General features: G+C 35.5%; 1 protein-coding gene across 3 annotated transcripts in view; it reads left to right on the top strand.

Annotated features, from left to right (window-relative positions):
• The first annotated feature begins 1235 nt into the window (after positions 1-1235).
• Positions 1236-23873, top strand: part of zfh2 (Zn finger homeodomain 2) — a 370513-nt gene continuing 347875 nt past the window's right edge. For 2 of the 3 annotated variants that reach the window (XM_076415462.1, XM_076415460.1), the window contains exon 1: positions 1257-1371. The gene's annotated coding sequence lies outside the window, so the exon portion shown is untranslated. Of the gene's footprint in view, positions 1372-23873 lie in introns of all 3 variants that reach the window. The other variant, XM_076415461.1, reaches the window with a different exon arrangement.

Here is a 23873-nt window from a genome sequence, read left to right as displayed (position 1 = left end):
TGTACATCTTCTATAAGGTTCCATTCTGGTCAAGTCTTTAAAAAAGCATTTAGAGAAAAAAGATAGTACATTTTAAATCAGTTAACTGAAGAGGTAGAGACTGATTTATGTACCAGTTGTGTTTATTTCATATCCGTTAAATTGTATACATACATTTTTAAATTTCGTTAACATTCTTTATAGTTCTTTTCTTATTAATATCGAAATACCTTTTTTATCACGAAATGGTGTAAGTTTGTTATGGTTATACCTCATTGTGGCCGTTTCTTTAGGAGGAAGGTATTACATCACGTGACAGTTTATCACTAGCTACGCATTACACTACTTTTTCAAGTGCCTGTGTTTTAAAAAATAAAGAAAAAAAGGTCGACTCTTCTTTCCTTAAAATAAAAGAGTATTTTGAAGTAAATTAATAGTGTTTGCATTTTAAATCCTTTCACATTTCATAACTTACACATATATTAACATTTCCAACCCAATCATCCACTCCAAATGATCCATTCATCGACAGAGCACATCAAGGGACTCAGGAACATAAATAAAATTTTCCATTAACATACTACCGCATAGACAAAGTAAGATTGGTCCATTTTCGTGGTCTATAATAATCCTTTTATGCGAGATATAATAAATTTTTAAGGACAAATATTCACAGCGCTATGAAATATACGACACATCGATAGTGGCTCGCTGGGGATGTCGTCCAACATTAAACGAAAACGAATCGCAGTCCGAACCTGTGCACCGATCGCGAATATCCCGAAAAGTGAGTGAATTGTGGGGGTGGGTGGGGGTCTAGCGAGCGTAATTTTAGACACCGAATTAACTGAACGCCAGTTACTGAAATATTTAATGTAAAATCGCATTATATCGTGCGGCTTTCCACAATCGAAGCGATATTTATAAACAGTGTCGGTCGTTTGCCGATCAATTTCGCGGGACCGGCTCTAAAAGCCGACGATTTTTCACCCGAAATACCGATAACAAACAAATTAGCGGCGGAGCGTTGCTCGATATCGGAAACGCGTTACTTTTTCCTCGTTTGTCGTCGCCGCTGCTGCTCTTGGTATCGGGGGCCCGCGTGCTTGTTTGCCTGCCTGCTAGCTTCGTCCGCACCGGCGGCTTCAGAAGGATCTGGTTGAGGTGGGTCAGGTGCCACGATCGGCCACTTCGTCGTCGTCGCGGTGATGATGGTGAGGTGTGACAGTTGACCTGGTGTGGTGTGGTGCGACCCGGTTCGTTCGACCGAATTTGGATTGACGCGGTCGTTCTATTTCCGTGAGTGATTCTGGCTCCTTCGTGTCATTGTTTTCGTGCTAGCGAGGGAGACTTGGAAGGACCTACGAACTGTAATTGCTTGAATCCACCAAGGTTTGTGTTGTCGCCAAGAAAACTTTATGATATTCAACATTTCTTAGATATCATAACTAGTCCATCAACCAATCAAATAAACTACTTCAATTATGTTAGGTGCTTGCAAATATTTTGATATAATATAAACAACCTAGCATAACCGTTAAATTCGATGGTTCTGATATTTCTCCACATAGTATTATTGAGTTGCCCGACCTCACACATAGATGGCGTTACTATAATTAAATCCATATGTTTTTCAGTTAGCCCTAACCCTCAAAAGATGCATGTATAAACTTGACAGCTGTCGGATCATCAGTTTGTGAATTACAGCATTTTGTGTGAAGCAACTTTTTTATTGTTAAGTTTAGATGTGGCGAAATGAGCACCGAGGACGATGAACGCAGTGGACGTCCAAAAGAGTTTGTTACCGAGGAAAACATTTAAAAAATCCGCAAAATGATTTTGAATGACCGTAAATTGAAACTGAATGAAATAGAAGACTCTCTAAAGATGTCAACTGAACCTGTACATCATATCATTCACGAATATTTGGGTATGACAAAGCTCTGTGCAAAGTGGGTGCCGCGCGAGCTCACTTTTGACCAAAAAGAACGACGAGAGTTTTTGTGTCGATATGCACAGGCAATAAGCAAAGAACAAATCGTACTACAAAAATGGTATCGAAAAGTTGGGGGGCCGCTATAATCAGTGTATCACCCTTGAAGGGAATTATGTTAAATAAATAAAACTATTTTGCCCAAAAATTGTGTTTTACTATTGTAGGCCGGGGACTTTTCAATTGATATGTTATAATCATGGGACGTCCAAAATGTGTTGTTTCATTCCACAAAACCTGCTGTCGAAGCCCGTCAAACACTTTTCGAAACTCACGATGGTTGGTTTTCCTTGGATTCAACGATTTCAAATGGCGATCTTGATGTCAATACCAAAAAACGGTTTGGAGAATCGAAAAGTTCGTAGACAGTGAATTTCATGAACTGTTGGACGAAAACTCAGCTCAAATTTTCAAAAACAGCTTAGTACTTGATGAGCCTACTATTTCCAGATGTTTATATTCAGTGAGAGAGATCCGAAAACATCGCGTCTCCATTGCTTGCCAGGCAAAGAGTTGGAGTTTCTTTGTGGTATTTTATACTACTCCGACCACTCCCAAGTGCAAGAGCCATAGATTAATCCTGAAGAACCATAGAGGGAAAAGTGGAATATTCATGGCCATGTAAAGTCTGTACATATGTTGGAATCAGCATGGTGTAGTGTATTACGCACTGCTGAATGAAATAATTAGGCAGATATCTAGTGACGTCAATTGAACAAATTGAACTACATGTTGTTTAAAAACAGACAAGAAATAGCTAGTAACAGTCGCCAAACCATTGCACACATAGAGCTTTCTGATTCCCACCTGCTCAGATCGATGAGGTATGGGCTTAGCCGTCACACTGTTTCGAAACCCTGAAGAAGTGTGAAAATCATCCGACATCGTTCTTTCGGCACGGTATCACCATGATTCCAAAAAAATTGGAATAAGTTGTAGAAACTGTTGGTAAATCTTTTGTATGTGTTCTGTGCCATTTTTCTCAATAAATATATTTTTAATATGGAAACAAGATCAAAATACATGCAAGCACGTGTACTAATCTAATAAATTAAAGTGTGAAATAGTTGAGAAGCTATCCAGAGCATTCAAGTCATTATTATCCATATTTGTACTTAAATTTGGCTAATATATTTTTTTATTACTCTTCGTGAGTCCACAATCTGCCCTATTGGCAATAAGTATTTCTTCTGTCTATATTATATATACATGGCATGTAGAAAATCATTTCATTAAGCAATCTTCTGTATAAAATATTATCTTAATTAATTAGTCTTATTCTAATGCTTATTCTAAACTCTACATATGTCCAGTAATCAGATCAGGTGGTGTTAAACGTTTTAGTCTACGCACTTCACTATCACGTCGCTTATTTAGCTCATTAGCGAGTACATTGGGATGCACTGACACTCTTTCGAAGTACTTCGTACAAACACGTTGAATTACACTCGTTATAGGTTCTAGAGGAATATCGCATTGTATCACTTTATTTGAAATATAGTACGGAGCATCAACAATGGCACGCAACCCCTTATTTTGGAACCGTTGAATGATGGATATATTAGATTTGCTAGCGGTACCCCATAGTTGAATTCCAAATGTCCAAATGGGCTTGAGTCTAGACTCGTACAGCAATACCTTGTTATCTAATGATAACTTGGATTTGCGCCCAATGAGCCAATACATTTGATATAATTTTAGTCCCAGTTGTTTCCGTTTAGAGAGTATGTGCTTCTTCCAGGTTAGGCGTCGATCTAAATGCATACCAAGATATTTAACATGCTCTGCTTGGGGGAGTTGACGATGATTGATATTCACTGGTGGACATGTTCTTCTACGCAGGGTAAACGTTATGTGCGTGGATTTTGATTCATTAGCTTTAAAGCGCCATGTCATCAACCATATTTGTATTTGCTCCAGGTGGGTTTGTAGGTTTATTGATGCTGTGATTGGATCTTCATGGGATGCTAAGATTGCTGTATCGTCTGCATATGTTGCCACAGTAGTTATTTTTGTGGTGGGCAGATCAGCCGTATACAGAAGATACAGTACTGGACCCAGTACACTACCTTGCGGAACTCCTGAATATATGGGATTTAGTTCGGTATGTTCATCGCCTTGATTTACAATAAAATGTCTGTCAGTGAGATACGATTTTAGTAGCTGATAGTCCGGATGAGGGAGAAGTTTCTTTAGTTTAACCTGCAAGCCTGTATGCCATTCTTTGTCAAAAGCCTGAGATATGTCTAGGAAAGCAGCCGAACAATATCTTTTGGCATTGGCTAATATAAAAGATATATCGTATAAATGAGATATATATATATATATATATATATATATATATATATATATATATATATATATATATATATAGTCTATTCAGAGTTATTTTGTACATACGTCATCTAAATTTGAGACGTCAAAACGTTGCAATGTTACTGCATTAACTCTGAGTTTTGGTTCAGTTTGGCTTTGACATATTGAAATTGCTCTATCACCGCACAGTTTCAGTCAGAAGACTTGTATATATAAAACGTCTTTGCTCGTATTACACAAAAGATCTGATGCATTGGTCTATGCTTCAATGGATAGCCTTCAATAACATTGATTTTGCAAAGTTATTTTGCGACTCAATAACCTTTTGACAAGGGAATTGATTAAACAGACACCACTAACTTACCTGCTATATTAACCAGAGAGTGCTCCATCCGACTACACAAAAAAATTCAATTCCATTTTTAGATGATCTTGAAAGACTGGGAGAAGTCGTAGCTAACGTTGGATTGGTACAAGTCGTGTAAAATCTTCAAAACCGAGTTTAGTTGAGGCTTTTTTTTACAAAAGATAACTTAATATTAATTAGTTTAATGCATTTAAATATTACGCTGGATGACTACCTTCTTGTAGGTATTTCTAGTACATGTTACTTCATGATTATTTATCTTCTCATCGTTAACTTAATCTTACTTCTTTAACATTATCTTACTTGCTAGGCAATTTGTACAGTCCTTAAATTGATATCTGAGCTGAAATTATTAGCGTAAAAAACTTTTCAAAACTTATGACGTGAACTAATTTCAATCAGAATGGCTGCAGATTGTCGAGACGTAAACCTGATTACATATATAAACGGATTTGTGATCGAGTTAGTGCAAATTTAGGAGCACACAGGCTAAATAATCAAGGCGTTCATTGATTAGTAAGTCACACGGATTCCCGTGGGACGGAGCTCTTCGCGCCGCAAGTAAATTACTGCAATAATTCAGGTCTGGCTCGTCATTAGACGTTTTCATAACGTCAATCGTCGACGAGGATTGGAAGCAAATTCGATTTGGGAACGACTAAAACTTGATGTTTCATTTGATATTAGATTCTTCTTACATTTATATATATATACTATATAATTATATATAAACTATGGCAAAAAATTTCCAGATAATTTTTTTATTGTTACTGGAGTATAAGGAAGTAGGAAAGTAGGTAAAAGCAAGTTAAATATGATGAAAGTTTTCAATAGAAGCTCTGGATAAGAAATGATAATGTTTTAAATACATTTGTATGACATATCTTAAACGCAGTATGGAAAAGTTAAAACTTTATAGTAGTGACTGAAATGTTGAAGCGAAGCTTGAGGAGGCTCTACATTGGTGATCGAAAAGCTTTTACATAGTTATAAAGGAACAAATTATAAAGATATTGTGCAAACAAAATTGACAAGCTTCAAAACTTTAAGAGCAAATATGAACAGAAAGTTACAGTTTCTCTGCAGTCACGTGAATATGATTTCTGAGGATTTGGGAAGTTGTAGTGAGGAACAGGATTGTACTTAAATAATTGTAAAAATGTTATTTTATTTTTTAGTATAGCATTAGTTCTACGTATTTTTCTTCCTGTAGTTCTATATACTGTTATTTCGATAACACTGATTATTTAAAAATACAGTTGTTTCTTTTTCATGTATACAATGAAGATGAAGATCATAAAAACAGAGTTAATATTCCATAACCATTCACAGTTTGGTGAATTGTTGGTTTAAAGATGTTCAAAGTGACTCTTACATAATTTACAACAAAAACTTTATTAAACGGGGTAAGCAGTAAAACGTATTATAGTAAACTATACTAAAGAACGAGAGGTTGTGTTTATGTTATAATGAATGGTGTGATAAATGAGACATGTATACATACTCACAAGCATTGTAGTTAAGGGTATGAGGGAATAATGTTTTTGTGAACTGACACAGTCACACCGTAGACCAGTGGAATTTATAGTCACGAAAACTTAGCAAGCTATTCTACACATATGTACGTATAGCATGGAAATTTGGATAGAAGCAGTACTACTTTGATGTGCTTAACAGTGCTTCATATCTTTCTGCAGATAAGAGGGTTAAGCACTGTGGTGACACCGTAGCCTTTGGACATTGCTTTATTTATCTGTGATGTCCATAGGAATCTACGGTCAAAGATGAGGCCGAGGTATGTGGCTTTTCGTCGCCACGTAATTGAGTGACATTTAATTGAATTTGAAGTTCCTGTAAGAAGTTTCTGTAAATTCCGCTGAACGGCATTTACAGAAAGAGAACTGGCGAGGAAAGCTGTATCATCCGCGTATTGGGCAGTTTCAACATCTTTTTTCATTGGAATATCTGACATAAAGAAGTTGAATAACGTTGAGGCTAATGGGGAATCTTGGGGGACTCCTGCTTTGAGTGATTTAGTACTGAAGAGTGTATTACCGATCTTTAATTGGAAGGACCTGTCCGACGTAAAGGAACGCAGTAAAATTATCATCTGTTCGAGTAAACCTGCCTCGATGGCTTTGTGTACTAGGCCGTCGTACCAAACTTTGTCGAACGCTTTTATTAGGTCTAAAAAACCTCACAGAACTTGTGTTTTTCTTCGTGGCGAAGTGAATTTCTGTGGCCTATCTAGTGATCTGATGTGCACATGAATGTTTGGCTCTGAACCCGTATTGTTCGTCTGGTATCATATAGTTCTGCTCAGTGAAGCGGTTGAGTGCAAACAGAATCGTTCGTTCAGAAGTCTGGACATTGAACTAAGCAGGCTTATGGGCCTGTGTCTGAAGGCGATGAGAGACCGTCGAGTATCTGTGTCGGGGTTTTTATAGGTCAAGCTCCATCCTTATATAACCAGGAGGACCGATCGGCTCTATCTCAATGTCTGGTGAAATAATGTTTATACTGTATTTTTTTATTATATGCACCTCACTACACAATACTACACATGATCAGATGGTTTGATTCTTTTGAGTCTGTGACCCGCTCTGGTGGTATCCAAATACAATTGCAATACTTCAATATTCTCATGAAAATGGAGTTTTTCCTCATGCCCCCTTGTAATTTTCTTGATTTCTTGACTGACAGTGGGTATCTGAAGGTTTCGATGTAGGCAGTCAGTCCTTCTTCTCAGGACTTTGTTCTGAAAATTGGGTTTTGTTTATGTTACTCTTTGCAGAACATCCCCATAATTGAACTCCATGTGTCCATATAGGTTTCAATTTATTATGAAGTGATAATTGTGATTTTCTTCCAACTAGCCAGTACATTTTCCTATATTTCAGTTCCAGTTCTTTTTTGTTTCTTCTTTATATGTTCTTTCCAGCGAAGTTTTGCATCCAGATTCATTCCGAGATGTTTATCTTTGTTGCTATATGGAATGGTAGTATTACTTAATGTTATTGGTGCTTGTATGCTCTGATTTTAGGTGAACTGCACATGCGCAGATTTACTTTTGTTAATTTTTATTTCCTACAGCTATAATCGCATTATCATCAGCACATGTAGCAATTATAATATTCTCCATCTGTGACATATCACAAGTGTAGTGTAGATAAAGCATTGTTCCCAGTACATTTCCTTGTGGTACGTCTGCTTTAGCTTATTTTACTGTAGAATAAGCTTCTTATTTTTTACTTTCGTAGGCTTTTTCAATAACATCTTCTGTGGACCTGGTTAATTGTTAAATGCTTATTAATAAACCCAAACTGGCGTGTTGGTATTAGGTTTTTTCTTTCTAAAAATTGACGTGATAACACAACCGAGATAACTGGGGAGAAAAAAAAACCCACAGACACAACGAAACATTTGTACCATCACGTCGAAACGTTTATTCCGAATTTTCCGGTCTGATTCACGCCGCCGTCAACACAACTTTAATTGAGCCGGTTAATTTGCGTACAATTACGGACGCCCGGTAACGGACGCTTAACCATCATCCTATGGAACTATCTTAATTTATCTAAATTGCCCGTTGCTCCACCTGAACGCCGACCAGATAAGATCTCGCACCGGCTCGTGGACCCGAGAAAATTTATGTAAAAATAATTAGCCGTGGATGCGTTCTCTCTCTCCCCCTCGTCCCGCCACTGAACCTCCTCCTCCTCCTCCTCCTCGATGTTCATTAGCGTTAACCGAGTGTGCCATCGCGAACCCGGCTCCGGTGTTAACTCACTTAAAACATTAAGATTATCTGAAGATTACATCTAAATAGGGATTAGTGGCGAGCAATCAGCGACTCGAAAATATGGGTATCGTCGAGCGTGATAATTACACTTGTTTATTTAATGACACTTTAAACAGTTTAACGGCTATTTTTTCCTGTCGGCTGTGTGTCAGATTCGTCTTCAGATTAGAAAATCGACTCTAGGCTATATAAATTATGAAATGTGAAGGGTTTAAAACAATAACATCTGTTGCTCTAAAAAGTATTTTATTTTACGGAAAGTAAAACTACACCGAGGGTTTTAAATATAATTTAATTCCAAAAAGCTTCAAATCAGATGACCTTGAACATAATCTACCCACCGATGAGTCTGAAAACCTTTCAATTAAATTTGTTGTACCAGAAGAAGTATCCTAATTATGGATAAAAAATTACATTAGTCTAAAAAAGTAATAGGTTATGACTTGATAACTGGAAAACTGCTGATAGATCTTCCAAGGAAGGCAATTGTAAAACCGATCAAGCTGATTAATGCAGTATGCCGATTGAAACATGACTAAAGTAATGACTAAAGTGTTTGATAAACTCGTGTTAAAAAGGTTAAAGACAATTATGGATAGAAAATATATAAGTCATCAGTTTGGTTTTATGAGCAAATATTCAGAAAGGTACCGGGTACACAGAATCAGACATTATTTAAAAGCCGACGAAGATAAAATATTTGTTCAAGCCGAACAAAATCTGGCATAAGGGACCCGTGTCTAAACTCCATAAAATGTTACCAATGCAATACGTTGAACTCTCAAACTCCTACATATCAACCAGAATGTTTCGTGTTAAACCAGAGGACAATGAGGCTTACTCAATAATAAAAGAAATAAGAGCAACTTTACCGCAAGGCAGTGTCTTGGGTCCTGTTCTTTACCTACTCTATACAGGTGATATACAAAATAGAAAACGCTACTATGGTTTAATTTGGTGCTGACACTAATACCTGCTATTAGAAACAGTAGTACGAAGAAGCAATGCTGCAACAAGAAAGTAATAATATAAATAAGAGATCCCGGATATGGAAAATAAAAATCAACTAGAGTAAACGAGTGCATATTGAATTCAGCTACGACCAAACTGTTCACATACCAATAAACATGAATAATATTATTGTTTTATATAGTAACAATGCTAAGTACCTTGGGATGGATCTTGATGCAAAACTTCGTTGACGTTGGATTTAATATATACTCTAATATATGTATAAAAAGTGTATCCATACGTAGTAAGTTTCTGCTACAGAAGCAAATACTTTTTTTTTATTACTCTTCGTGAGTCCACAATCTGCCCTATTGGCAATAAGTATTTCTTCTGTTTATATTATATGTACATGGCATGTAGAAAATCACTTCATTAAGCAATCTTCTGTATAAAATATTATCTTAATTAATTAGTCTTATTCTAATGCTTATTCTAAACTCTACATATGTCCAGTAATCAGATCAGGTGGTGTTAAACGTTTTAGTCTACGCACTTCACTATCACATCGCATATTTAGCTGATTAGCGAGTACATTGGGATGCACTGACACTCTTTCGAAGTACTTCACACAAACACGTTGGATTACACTCGTTATAGGTTCTAGAGGAATATCGCGTTGTATCACTTTATTTGAAATATAGTACGGAGCATCAACAATGGCACGCAACACCTTATTTTGGAACCGTTGAATGATGGATATATTAGATTTGCTAGCGGTATCCCATAGTTGAATTCCATATGTCCAAATGGGCTTGAGTATAGACTCATACAGCAATACCTTGTTATCTAATGATAACTTGGATTTGCGCCCAATGAGCCAATACATTTGATATAATTTTAGTCCTAGTTGTTTCCGTTTAGAGAGTATGTGCTTCTTCCAGGTTAGGCGTCGATCTAAATGCATACCAAGATATTTAACATGCTCTGCTTGGGGAAGTTGACGATGATTGATATTTACTGGTGGACATGTTCTTCTACGCAGGGTAAACGTTATATGCGTGGATTTTGATTCATTGGCTTTAATGCGCCATGTCTTCAACCATAATTGTATTTGCTCCAGGTGGGTTTGTAGGTTTATTGATGCTGTAACTGGATCTTCATGGGATGCTAAGATTGCTGTATCGTCTGCATATGTTGCCACAGTAGTTATTTTTGTGGTGGGAAGATCAGCCGTATACAGAAGATACAGTACTGGACCCAGTAGACTACCTTGCGGAACTCCTGAATATATGGGATTTAATTCGGTATGTTCATCGCCTTGATTTACAATAAAATGTCTGTCAGTGAGATACGATTTTAGTAGCTGATAGTCCGGATGAGGGAGAAGTTTCTTTAGTTTAACCTGCAAGCCCGTATGCCATACTTTGTCAAAAGCCTGAGATATATCTAGGAAAGCAGCCGAACAATATCTTTTGGCATTTAGGTCAGCGTTTATTTGGTTTACAAGTCTATGCACTTGTTCTATAGTCCCATGCTTATTGCGAAAGCCAAACTGATGTTCTGGAATAATTTTTCTTTTTTCTATTATATAGTTTAGTTTTTTTATGTATAATTTCTCGAAAACTTTCGAGATTATTGGTAATAAACTTATAGGTCCGTAGGAGGTCACATCTTCTGGTATTTTTCCTGGTTTAAGTATCATTAATATTTTAGCTACTTTCCAGATACTAGGGAAGTAATTAATTCGTAGCATAGCATTAAATATATATGTTAATAGTTTTATAGCCTTTTCTGATAGTTCATTTAAAATTTTGCCGGTAATTAAGTCATAACCAGGAGCTTTTTTAATATTAATCTCTCTCATTATTGTATGTTTAACTTTTTTGACCGTTAATTTCTCGTGCGGTAAATCCATTTGAAATGGCGAATCTAGAAAGCTAGTAATTTTATTTTCGTCATCTTTATGTAGCTGAGACTGGAAAGGTTTAAAAACATTTTTTAAGTGTTTTGAGAAAATGTCGGCCTTCTCTTTATTGCTTCTCGCCCAATTATTTTCGCTTGTTTTAATAGGTGGGTTATGCCGCTGGGATCTCCTAAGCTTTTTTGTTGCTTTCCACAACGAATAGTCTGTAGCCTCAGTTGATATCAAGTTTTCTAGGTATTCTTGAATGCCTTAATTTTGTTCAATTTGGATTAGATCTCTCAGCTCTTTTATGGCCCTAATAAGCAAATACTTAAACCCAATAATATCAACACAATACAAGTATTTCATAATAAAGTCTTGAGACGTACTGTGTATGCCCTGTGGATATAATCTATATCTCTTATACAATAGAGGATATTAAGAGATTCGCAACAAGACATGAGGAAAGACTCCACTGCCAAGTTAACGCCGAAGTCCTGCAGATCTTCGATACCACAGAACTAGGAGGCATACTCAAAAGAGACAAACCCCTATTTTTCAGTGGTTATGTGGTAAAGTGTATTGAACGTAAAAGTACTATTAATTTTTATTTTATTAGAGACTAAGTAAAAATTAATGAATCTACCGAGATAAATACCTAGTTTTATATTAAATTAGAAACAAATTGTAAGTTAGTAACATAAGCAACGATGTCCTAAATAAAATTCCACATTTATTAGTCTATGTTTGATTTCAAGAAATCCATTGTCGAAGATCATCAAACGCTGTTGGAGACTTTTCGGTGGTGCTGCTCCAACATATCTCATTGTCTGTTATTGTTTCAGCGATTTTAAAATGGTAATTTTGATGTCAGTGATCAGCTCCAACTCTCAGTAATCTTTTATACAGCTTAGCAGTTGATGAACCAGCAGTTTCCCGATATTTACATGCGGTGAGAAAGATCCGAAAGGAGAGAAGTGGCGAACCTCGTCACTATCTCGGTTTCATTATTTGTCGGCCAACAAAGAAGAGCTCTGTGGTATATTGTGACAAAAATGCATGGGTTATTTTAGGAAAGTCATCCATATCAACATCGAAGTAGAATATTCGTTGTCATAAAGTCTTGCTGTACATATGGTGGGCTCAGCAAGGTGTAGTGTATTACGAATTGATTGATGAAACTGAATGAAATCGTTACTGTAGATGTTTCCCAGAAGAGAAGCCAGTAATAGTGAGTAACAAACGCAAAATAATCCTCATGCATAGCTACTGAAGGATACAGTGTAGCAACACTTATGGGAAGTTATGTCACATCCAGCTTATACATGGTTAGAACCTGCTGAAGAAGTGGGAAAATATATTGACGACTGTATCGCTACCAAACCAACGTCGTTCTTTCGTCATAATCTCACCATATTGGCAGACAAATGGAAAAAAGTTGTAGAGGGTAATGGGAAATGTTTTGATTAATATATATCGTATTCATTTTTCTCAATAAATACGTTTCTATGTGAAAAACGGTTAGAATATACGCAATTACTTAATATTTCATACATAATACCTTACGTGGGACTTGTTAGCTCCTCACCCATACCTCATTTCATTCTTTTTTAACATCCTTATTGAAGCACCCTGTTATATACGGTTGGAGTTAGATATTATAAACAACAAAAACAATTGTAAAAAGAGTTATTGAGGGTCTATGTTTTTTCACAAGCTGTATATTTTCTTATTAACCTTTTGTCGTAGACTTTTAGCGTGTTTATGGTAATTTAAAGGGTTCTTCTCGCGGTAATAACGTGAGCGCCGCCGACTGCCTCGATTCCTCGCACCAGAAACACCAGGTCGTGAAACCGTCGCCTTTCCCAGAATCCGTTCTATTTTTACTGGTCCGCTTTTAATTACCGAAGTGCTAATGGACGCTCTCAATATTTTCCTTCGACCTCTTAATTAGTATCTTTAACGGATCACGTACGTACCCCGGCCGTCCGTTCAAAACAAACATTCGTAATTAACGTTACGACGGCGGAGGAGGGAGTCCGGGTCCGACCTGCCGGGCCCGGGGCCGGTCCCTTCCCGATGGTGTGGACAAATAACGCTCGGACGCTCAAACACCGCACACCATCGGCTCTAATTTAATTAAGATCACGATCCCAACTTAACACTTATTAATTTATTTGCCGATGCCGACTTGATTGAAACCCGGATCCAGGACGGACGTTCTAACGTTTTATTAAAAGAAGGACGAGGCTTTGTTTGTTTCGTTACGGTCTTGGTGACTTGGTTATTCGACGCTGTTAGGAAGATGATGCTGATACAGAAGGATAATCTATTCTGCCATTTCATTCAATTTCGATTTACGGTCATTCAAAATCCTTTTTGTGGATTTTTAAATGTTTTCGTCTGTAACAACCTCTTTTGGCCGTTCACTGCTTTCACCGTCTTCGGCGCTCATTTCACTACGTCTAAACTTAGACATATTTGGAAGAAGCTCGGTTTTGGTTTCAGAGGCGTCAGAGTATCATCAAATATCTTCCCTGGTCAGCACAATCGCCAGAAAAGTGAGGAGTAGATTCCCATCTCTGACGTCATTCATCACATTATTTTGCCCATCCCCTGTATATGGAATACACTTAATGTTATTGAGGATTCTTATATTATCATTTCAGCATTCAACATTTCTGCTTGTATTAAGTATCTATAAGCTTTACCGCCTGATAACCCTAATCTTGACAATAACATACGTTTCTTGTTGCCCATTTCCCCGAAATTAATGGTTACATACGGCAAATCCTCTTCTATTGCTCGACCATTTACTTAAAGAACACCAGCGAATAAACGAAAACCGCATAATATATGCCCCCGGTCCGTTTCCGACCGCGGACTCCACCGCCCCCGCCCCCCACGGATCGGCCACCCTCTCTCAATACAATCTAGTGCGTCGTCTACCAGAACGTCGCTAATTATGCCGCTCCGAAGCCCGGGTCGGATCCACGTTGTCTTTTGCGGTTTTACACTTGGCGGAATCAAGACAGCCGTCGTGGTATGCGACGTCGTTTTGTTTCCGTAGAAAATTTGCGTAATTGGCGGGGTTCGGGCGAAACAACGGACGATCGGACCGTGAACATCGTTTAATGTTCTTCAGATGAGGACCGCTATTAATTATGAACTTCATGTTACGATTTTTTTTACATTGAATGTTAATCTGTATATGAATATGAATGAAGGTGTTAGCGGTTATCTTCATCTTTATTTCCATGACTCTTTTCGTATTAGGTTGGAATTCTGTTTTCAAAATTATCTGCAAATTTCCTAGACCTGCCATTAATTTACTTCTAACAATTATTACTAGTGATCACCCTGTGATCAAATTCCGACCATAATTTATTATTAATATTATATATTATTTTTCTCCTTTTAACTCTCTTCTATGGCATATGAATATATAAAAACCATTTATTCATTAAGTGCTAATCTGTCTGAAAGGTTAACATGAATACTTCCCATTTTCGTCAACTACCAATAACCATAAATGTATAATCTAATAATAAGTGTGCTCTTGAGTAATTGATTTTATAGCTGATAATATCTCCCTTCACAAGTTACTTTATCCTTACAAAGATTGAAGAATGAAAGATTAGCTGATAATGAATAACTAATGTTAAAATTCAAATGTTTAATTTATCTGTTAAATTGGCCCAAGGACGAAAACAAAAGCATCAACATGTACTAAATATTTAACGTATCTTTTGGTTTTCTCAATTAGATTTAAAGTTACGGATACTGACGGATAACAAAAGAACCTCTTGATAATTTCTTCATGTCTATATCATTCTCATAATTTCTCTTCTGTTTTTCATATAATTGTCGATTATATATTCAACAGCCTTAATATTTGTTCCCTTAAGTAATGGTTCGACGTTTTAACTAAATGTACGTATATTATTTTGTTGTTTTAACCTACTGTGTAACATAAAAATATATGGTTTGTTATTTAATCTGTTATCTTGGTTTTAAGTTTATGGTAAAAGTCTATTTATAATGTATATGGTATATTCCTGACATACTTTATAAAGCAATGTGGAAACATTTTCAGGATAAAGTCACAGGTTATCATATTATATCGTGACATGTAGAAGATCCCTTTAGTAAGTGATCTGCTGTAAAACTTGGGCCTAAGTATTGACTGATTCACTGAGGGATGAAGTTCTTCCGCAAAGTTCTTAATTACTTTCTAAATAGCTTCATTTTAGGATTGTTTATCGTTGGACGAATTGTTGGATAAATTGTGGAGACACGTAACGTACGAGGGGGTCCTGGCTATATTTTTTGGATTTTTAATATATCAATAGTCTCCAAACGCGCGTTGGGGAAACTGTAAGCCAATAATATCAGTCAATCAATTATTCTGTATAACACGATTTGCATTTACAAAACACAAAACCGGCAAATTTTTACCGGAAATTGCTTGGAAGTTTTTCAAGGAAGATGTTCAATATAACAAAATAGATCACTGGTCATTTAATGAATTAATTCCTATTGTCGCCTGAACAGCGGTCGAGAGGGGCGGGGAGGACGCGGGGGTGGCCGGACGAAGGGCAATCGCCCACACTATGCCTCGGCGTTGTCCTAATCTAAGAACTTCATTAGTTACCCGGACAAGACCGATGCTCGTCGCTGCAACTGAATTAATTAAACAGTCCGGCATCCGATTTATTTCTTTTCGCTTTTATTTCGCACCAATTTATTTTTCCGGTGAATTTGTCCTTGCGGAAATGGTGTCTTCTCTCCCTCTCTCTCTTACCCGCCGAATGTGTTCATTAAATTTAATCGAGACAGAACAGTGGAATTTAGCTGATTTTTATATATATCTAAGTTAATAGATTTATCAATTTATTCCTACCGATTTTTTCTTTTGGTTTGAAGTTTATTTAAAACATAAATATACAGAATGGTCTTGTTAGGCTTGGGATGATAGGTTTCTCACACGCTGCCTTCACCAAATTTATCCTCACTGATTTCACAACATAAATACGAAAATTGCATTGAATTTTGCTCTAACGTATCGGCCATAGAGAAATCTGTGAGAATTTTAGATATAAAGATGTTCATTCATTTCATTTCATCTTCATTCCACCAATAAATTGTATTAACATTGTTTTATTTGAATGGCTACAGCGTACCATTAATGTGGACACATATCTAATAACGTAACCTTGAATTATTATTTGTTTGTTTTTATTATAAATATAAACAATCAAAGAGCCCCTTGGACATTTTAGAGTCGAGGTTTATATTTGAAATATAAGGATAAGCACATGGATGACATATAGTAGTTATAAAATTATGTTATGTTTGACAGACATGATGAAATCGTTCATGGTAAAAAGCAAAACAACGAATAATGTAATAAAATTAATATTATAAACTAAGTTTAGAATAATGTGTATAAAAACAAATCACAAAACAGCCTATAGATACACAAAGAGTAACCAAATAAAGGAATAGTACATAAAGCAATAGTAACTAATTAGTAAAGATTAGTTAGAATTTTTTCTAGAAATGTATTTTTTTTATAAGAAACAGTAGGGGTTGTGTAGAGACCACTACCCCTCAGGAATGACCTAAAATTATCCAAATTTCTGAGACTAAGGCAAGCCGACAAGTCGTCCCCAATCCCAAAACTCGGTCTTTGATTGATTGAACTGTGAATGTTGAAAATATAACAGTATATATAAGTAAGTTTTTATAACAGTATATATAAGATTGAGGAATGGTGTTGGTGTTTTTATTCCAGTCGATTTCATCATATTTACATCCGACTGATCAATAATTGAGTGGTGTGTATGGTGATGACTACTTTACAAAGTACGCAAGTGCCAAAATAGTTTTGCTCGTTTTCGTTCTTCGGAATCTTGCCGCCGGAATTTAAAGTGCAACTCTGTTGCAAGATTCTTTTGTCGGAGATATAGATGATATTTTTATGTATATACCCGAAATTTGCTATATGTATATACCCGACTAACAACTCTGTGAAGACAACAATATAGAAAAATGTAGTGTTGGTAATGTCGTTCTTTTAACTCATGATAATTAACGTTAGTCTTTGCATCGTTCAACAGTCTTATCCATTCCTGTCTCCCTGAACGCTGACTTCTAGTCCTTCCGTATTACTTAATGACATATTTCATCTATACACAAATCTTTGTCCTTTTTTTACCTTAATTATTATATACTTCGTTAAGTGATCTCTTATGTCGACTAGTATCTTAATTAGTTATTCATATTCTAAATGTTATTCTATAGTCTATATATGTCCTCAAATAACACAGTCAGATTTAGTCTACGCACTTCACTATCCATCGCACATATAGTTGATTAGCGAGTACTTTGGGATGCATTAACACTCTTTTAAAATAGTTAAAACAAACATTTTGAATTACACTAGTTATGTTGTTGTGTTGTATCACTTCCAAAGATATACAGTACAGACCATCGACAATGACACCCAATGTTTTGGAACCGTTTGTATGATGGCTATATTAGACTTGCTAGCAATACCCTATATTTGACTATTTTGTCATATGACACAATATGCTTAAGTAAACTTGTTATCTCATGATATCATGGATTTGCGCCCAATAAACTAATACGAATAAAAGTTTAATTCCAGTTAAAATATTTTATAGTGAAATTTGTATCTGTGAAATAATATTTTAGTAACTGAAAATGAGGATGAGGGAAAAGGTTTTTTAGTTTAAATGGTAACCCTGTGTTCCAAAATTGATCAAAATCCTGAGATATGTACTGAGGATAATATCTTTTGGCATTTAAGTCCACATTTATTCTGTTTACGAGTCTCTGCACTTGGTCTATAGTTTGGTGCTTATTACGGAACCAAAATAGGTGTTCTGGTACAATATTTCTTTTTTTCTATTATTAATCGTCTTGATATATAATCATAACCCAATACCAACACATCAGTTTATTAACAAGCTTTCACCAATTGACCAGGTCTACAGAATAACAGATGTTATTGGAAAGGCCTACGAAAGTAAAGAAGTATGCTTAGCTATATTCCTAGATGTAGCACAAGCCTTCGATAAGGTTTGGCATGAAGGCCTTGTTCATAAACTACAGAAAATGTTACCAAAACAACACACTGAACTACTAAAATCGTACATTACAGACACAATGTTTAGAGATAAACAAGAGGAACCTTACTCTACAATAAAACAAGTTAAGGCAGGTGTACCACAAGGAAGTGTAGTGGGGTCTATGCTTTATCTACTCTATACTTGTGATATACCACAAATGGACAATGTTACTATGGCTACATTTGCTGATGATACTACGATTATAGCTGTCGGAGACAATAGTGAAGAAGCCACACGAAAATTACAACAGGCAAGTGACAATATCATTAAATAATACTGATACAAAACCTCGCTGGAAGGAACATATAAAGAAGAAAAGAAAAGAACTGAAATTGAAATATAGGAAAATGTATTGGCTAATTGGAAGAAAATCACAATTATCAGTACATAATAAATTGCTATTGTATAAGCAAATATTGAAACCCATATGGACATACGGAATTCAATTATGGGGATGTTCTGCATAGAGTGACAAGCAAAATACACATTTTTCAGAACCAAGTCCTGAGAAGTATTGTAGGCGCATCTAAATACTACAGGACCGACTACCTACATCGAGACCTTGGAGGAAAGACTCCATTCTCATGAGAATATTGAAGTATTGCAGTTTTTGGATACCACCAGAACAGGACACGGACTCAAAAGAATCAAGCCATCTGATCTTGTGTAGTGTTGTGTAGTGAGGTGCATATAATAAATAATACAGCAGTGACATGTATAAATATTATTTCACCAGAGATTGAAATAGAGCCGATGGGTCCTCCTGGTTATATACCTAGATTTAATTTATCATAAAGACAAATTGTAGGTTAGTCGGAAACGACTAGTAACAATGTAAGAACAACTACGTTTGTTTGCTACATACACCCAAACGTTCAATGGCTGCAACATCCCAATACATTTCCATGGACGTACATTACTTACTCGCCATATTCACCCGATATTGCTCCAGGTGATTTCTACTTATTTTCACTCCAGAGTCCGAGCAGCGCGTAAATAAATACCAATATAAAAATAAATAGATAATAAAAAAAACATTAATTCCGCGGCGTCGCTCCAGACATCGATCGCCGAACAAATAACAAAATTCCTGCTTTAATTGAGCGGGAGCGCTAAAACGTCGACGGTTTTTCGCCGTCCGCGAGTGCCACTCTGACCTGCCCGATCGTAAAAATATAAATAGATCTTGTAGGAGTCTAGTATCTAATAATTCTCAAAGTTTATGGTCCGAAGTGTACATGAAATTCTTGCCGTTAATTATAGTTCGGACGAAAATGCAGTAATTAGAATATCGGCGGCGGGGGCAGGCAGATCTGGTTTCTGGGCGAGAGAGACCGCTCGCGTTAATACGGCGAGATTCCTTGATTTATAATGGCGGATTTGGTCGGACGGCGATGCGTCTGTTGTCTAAACAGTGTGACTGAAAGGCGTTTTAAGATTTACGTGCAATGATCATTTTAATATCTAAATTTGGCACGGACCGGCCGTATCCAGTTTTACATAATGTTAAATATGGTTGGTTTTTGTGTTGATGTCGATATATTACAGGAATATTACAGTCAAATAATTTTCAGACAGTTATACACCATAATCTAAAGCTCTGGAAAATATATTTTTTAACTAATTACATCCTACATAGGATATGCTTAGTACAATATTTAGTTAGAAAGTAATAGATTACTACTGTTCTGTTGTACTTAAGCTAAAGTTAAGAACACACTTTTACACTAAACAAAAATAATACTGCATGTTGTTTGGTTCGCTTCAATCTTCTGATTTCCTGCTTGTATTGCTTCTACTGTGATTTAGCTTTAGATTCCTGTTTTAAGGCAAAATCTTGGATCACTTCGTATATCCATTTGGTTCCGAGCTATAAGTATTGGTAATTAATCGTAGAACTTTGTTTTGGGTGCGTTGGATTACTAGGTGGCTTGTAGTTTTAGTGCACCCCAATATTTGCACACCTTAGGTCCAAATTGGCTTTACGATTGACTGATAAACCAATCTCTTCGATTTTAGGTCAAGTTGAGGGTATATTCCGAATAACCAGTACAGTTGTTGACTTTGAGTTTAATCAGCTATGCTTTTTTGTCTGGCATGATGTTTCCAATTTTACCTACTATCGAAATGTGTTCCGAGGTATTTAGCTGATTCATTTCGTCGTAGCGCAAAATAACATGGACATATTTGGAGCCATTAAGCTGTATTTTCCTATCTCTAATCCGACTTGTACTTTATCTACAACCTTGTCATCGTCTCTGTTATCGGCAAACGTTCCAAGTACTGTTTCTTTATTGTTGGAATACTAGCAGTATAGAGCAGATACAAAAGTGGTCCCAAGACACTGCCATGTGGTGGAGTTCCACATTCTTTCTTCGGAGTTCTGCTCTATACTACCTACATAGGTTTGAGTGTTGAGAATGCCTCTTCATGCGAGGCTGTGAATTTTCTCGAATAGATATGATTCCAGATGATGTAGTCGGTAGTAATTCCGCGATAGCAATTTGTTAGATTTTGTAGATTAATCCCAATTTCCATATCCGGTCAAGAGCTTGTGCGACGTCCGGGAATATTGCAGGGCAGCGTTTCTTTCCTTCGAATGCATTTTTAACAACCGCTGTTACTCTGTGCACTTAGTCAATTATCGAGTGGTGTTTTCGAAATCTAAACTGGATATCAGGTATTTTATTTAGCAGCGAAATGGGCCTGTAAGAAACTTGTTCTGCTGGTTATTTAGGAAAAATTAGTCCTTTAGTTAAATTAGTTACCTAAAGGCATTTAAGAACATTCTTCAGTCTCATACAGGCATTGAATATATATGTAAACATCGTTATTGCCCTTCATTGCAGCTTCTCCAAATCTGGTGGACGAATATTGATACAAAAACTTTAGACTTTATTTTGCTTGCTGGAGATTAAAGACCATATATTTTCCCAAATTCGAAGATGTTACGCATAAAATCCTTTAAAGTATTCGAACCAACATCTGAGTGAGTGATACTTTAGCTTTTATATAGAAAAGACACAACACCTTTAGGCTTAAAACAAACGGCTTAATAGAAAACAAGATATAGATGACTTTTTATACAAATACTTTAGCTATAACTGACTTTTTCAATCAATCACATGAAGCCAAGAATATGGGAAGAGTACTGGTTTATGCCACTTTGATAATACACACCTTAAACTTAATCTTATTTTTGGTAATCCTGTTTAAACAAGAATATGACACCCAGGATGATTATAATCCGCTACCTTTCTTCATTTGATTCGCACTTGGTCTTCCTTAATATGGAATAGATAAAAAATGTTACAAATACAGCCATAATTTCAATTCCTAAAAATGTTATCGAGACAAAAATTACAAGATATTTAACACTTCCATGGATGTTTAACAAAAACAGAATAAAAGTGCCCAGTTATGCAAAATTTAAAATATTTTATAACAAGAACCAGTAACTTACAAAAAAACTATACCACTAGAAAAACCTCGCCCATTTCAATACTCTTACACAAATAGCAACATAACCTTTCATTATCATTATTTCAAAACAATTTTAATATGATAAACACATAATGAAAGACTAAATAATATATATTTCCATCAGTTTTGTCACACAAATTAGTTTATCAAATACAAGAGATTTAAAATTAGCTGCTAATGGCAAGTGTACATAAATTCAAAATATTTACTCGACTATGTATTTATATAGCACCTTATTTATAATGTATTATTTATATTAATATATACAAGAGCGATAATTACTTCAATTTAAAATAGTCTTGGGCTAAATATTTTTCTTATAACAGTTGTATTTAATTTTTTAAATGAATGTCATAACTCTATTTATACTTTCAATATTAATGATAATCAGTTTTTTCTATCTGAAACTAAAACAGAAACGAAAATGTATCCAGAGAAGTAAAATAAGTAATATAGCAAAACATATATTTCATAATTGTTCCATTATTATATGTGGTTTCTATATAGATTATTTATATTGCAAAAAAACGACAACCACAATATCATAATTATATAAGGTCTTATATTATTTTTCTTATTTTGTTATAGTTTACTTTGTCGCGTTCTACGATGTCTTTTACATTTTTTTACAATTATTTTACATTATTTCTGACTTGACGCATGGTAAATATCAGTGAATAAATAACGTCAGCTTTGGTCATCTAGATTCTCTTGCAGGGTACGTAGGGTACGTTATTCTCTTCTTCAATAGTTTGATCAAATAATGCAATTATAGTATCTCTATCAATCTATATTGTATGACTAGCAGTTTTTTTTTAAATTATCAATATATTATTACTAGTTACAAATTAATTGCGCGATGTCTAAAGGCCCCTTACTTAGTCTCTGATAAAATAAAAGTTAGTAGCACCTTGCAATGCTTTTACCATTGAGTATAATTAACTAGACGACTACACAAGATCGAACGGTTTGGTTTTCTTGAGTATGTACCCTAGTTCAGTGTTGTGCAAGAAACACTGACACAAATGACAGTTGGAAACTGAAGGTCTCTATCTAAATAATTGTTCTTATAATATCGAGGTGCATCCACAATGCTTTATACGACCTGATATTCTGAAACAGTTGTATAAGATATTATTTACTATATGTCATATTTATAATGATTTTGATAACAATATATACTTATGAAATTAATTTATATATATATATATATATATATATATATATATATATATATATGTATGTATGTATATTTGTATGTTTGTCCCCACCAATATTGATGATATTGTGGTTGCCATAATCCTATTTTATACTAAATGAAAGTTTTAATTGACCAAAAAAGATAACTATTTAGTCAGTAACCGTTTATGTAACAGAAAAAATTTATTGACCAAACAGGGGTTCAAACATTGCATTCAAACGGGGAGCATTTTGCAGTTTTTATACGAGACAAGAGAGACGGTCTAATTTTTAATATTGTCAAACAATCGGAAATCATGCGAAATACCCATTATAATTTTAAAAACCTCGGCAAACCACGAAATAGACTGGTACATAGCCTTCCCATGGGACAGTCGTGGAAAATATTACCCATTAATGGAGGAAATTATTTTTTCCACTGTACGGGCTGATTGGAAACTTTTATGTATTCCGTCAGGTCATGATATTACCTTGTTTTGTGATGACTTTAAACATTTTTCATTGTCAGTGTACCCTAACCAGCGTTCGTTAGTTTAGGATGGGTCGTGTGTTGTGTTTTTTTCGTCGTAATTGTACTTGAAAATATTCTTGTTATGGCATAGAAAAGATACTATATCAATTTATTAACACATTGGCTATTATTTGTATCATATTTTAATGAATAGTTTCCTTATAACATATTTCCAGAAAAATAATCACACAGTTTCTTGTTCTTGATCTTG

This window comes from Rhynchophorus ferrugineus, unplaced genomic scaffold, assembly GCF_030347505.1.
Source record: "Rhynchophorus ferrugineus isolate W39M unplaced genomic scaffold, kcgeb_rfMv2 rfM10, whole genome shotgun sequence".
In the NCBI taxonomy this organism is placed as follows: domain Eukaryota; kingdom Metazoa; phylum Arthropoda; class Insecta; order Coleoptera; family Curculionidae; genus Rhynchophorus; species Rhynchophorus ferrugineus.
Note: the sequence above shows the minus strand (reverse complement) of the source record. Positions and strands in the feature narration are given on the sequence as shown.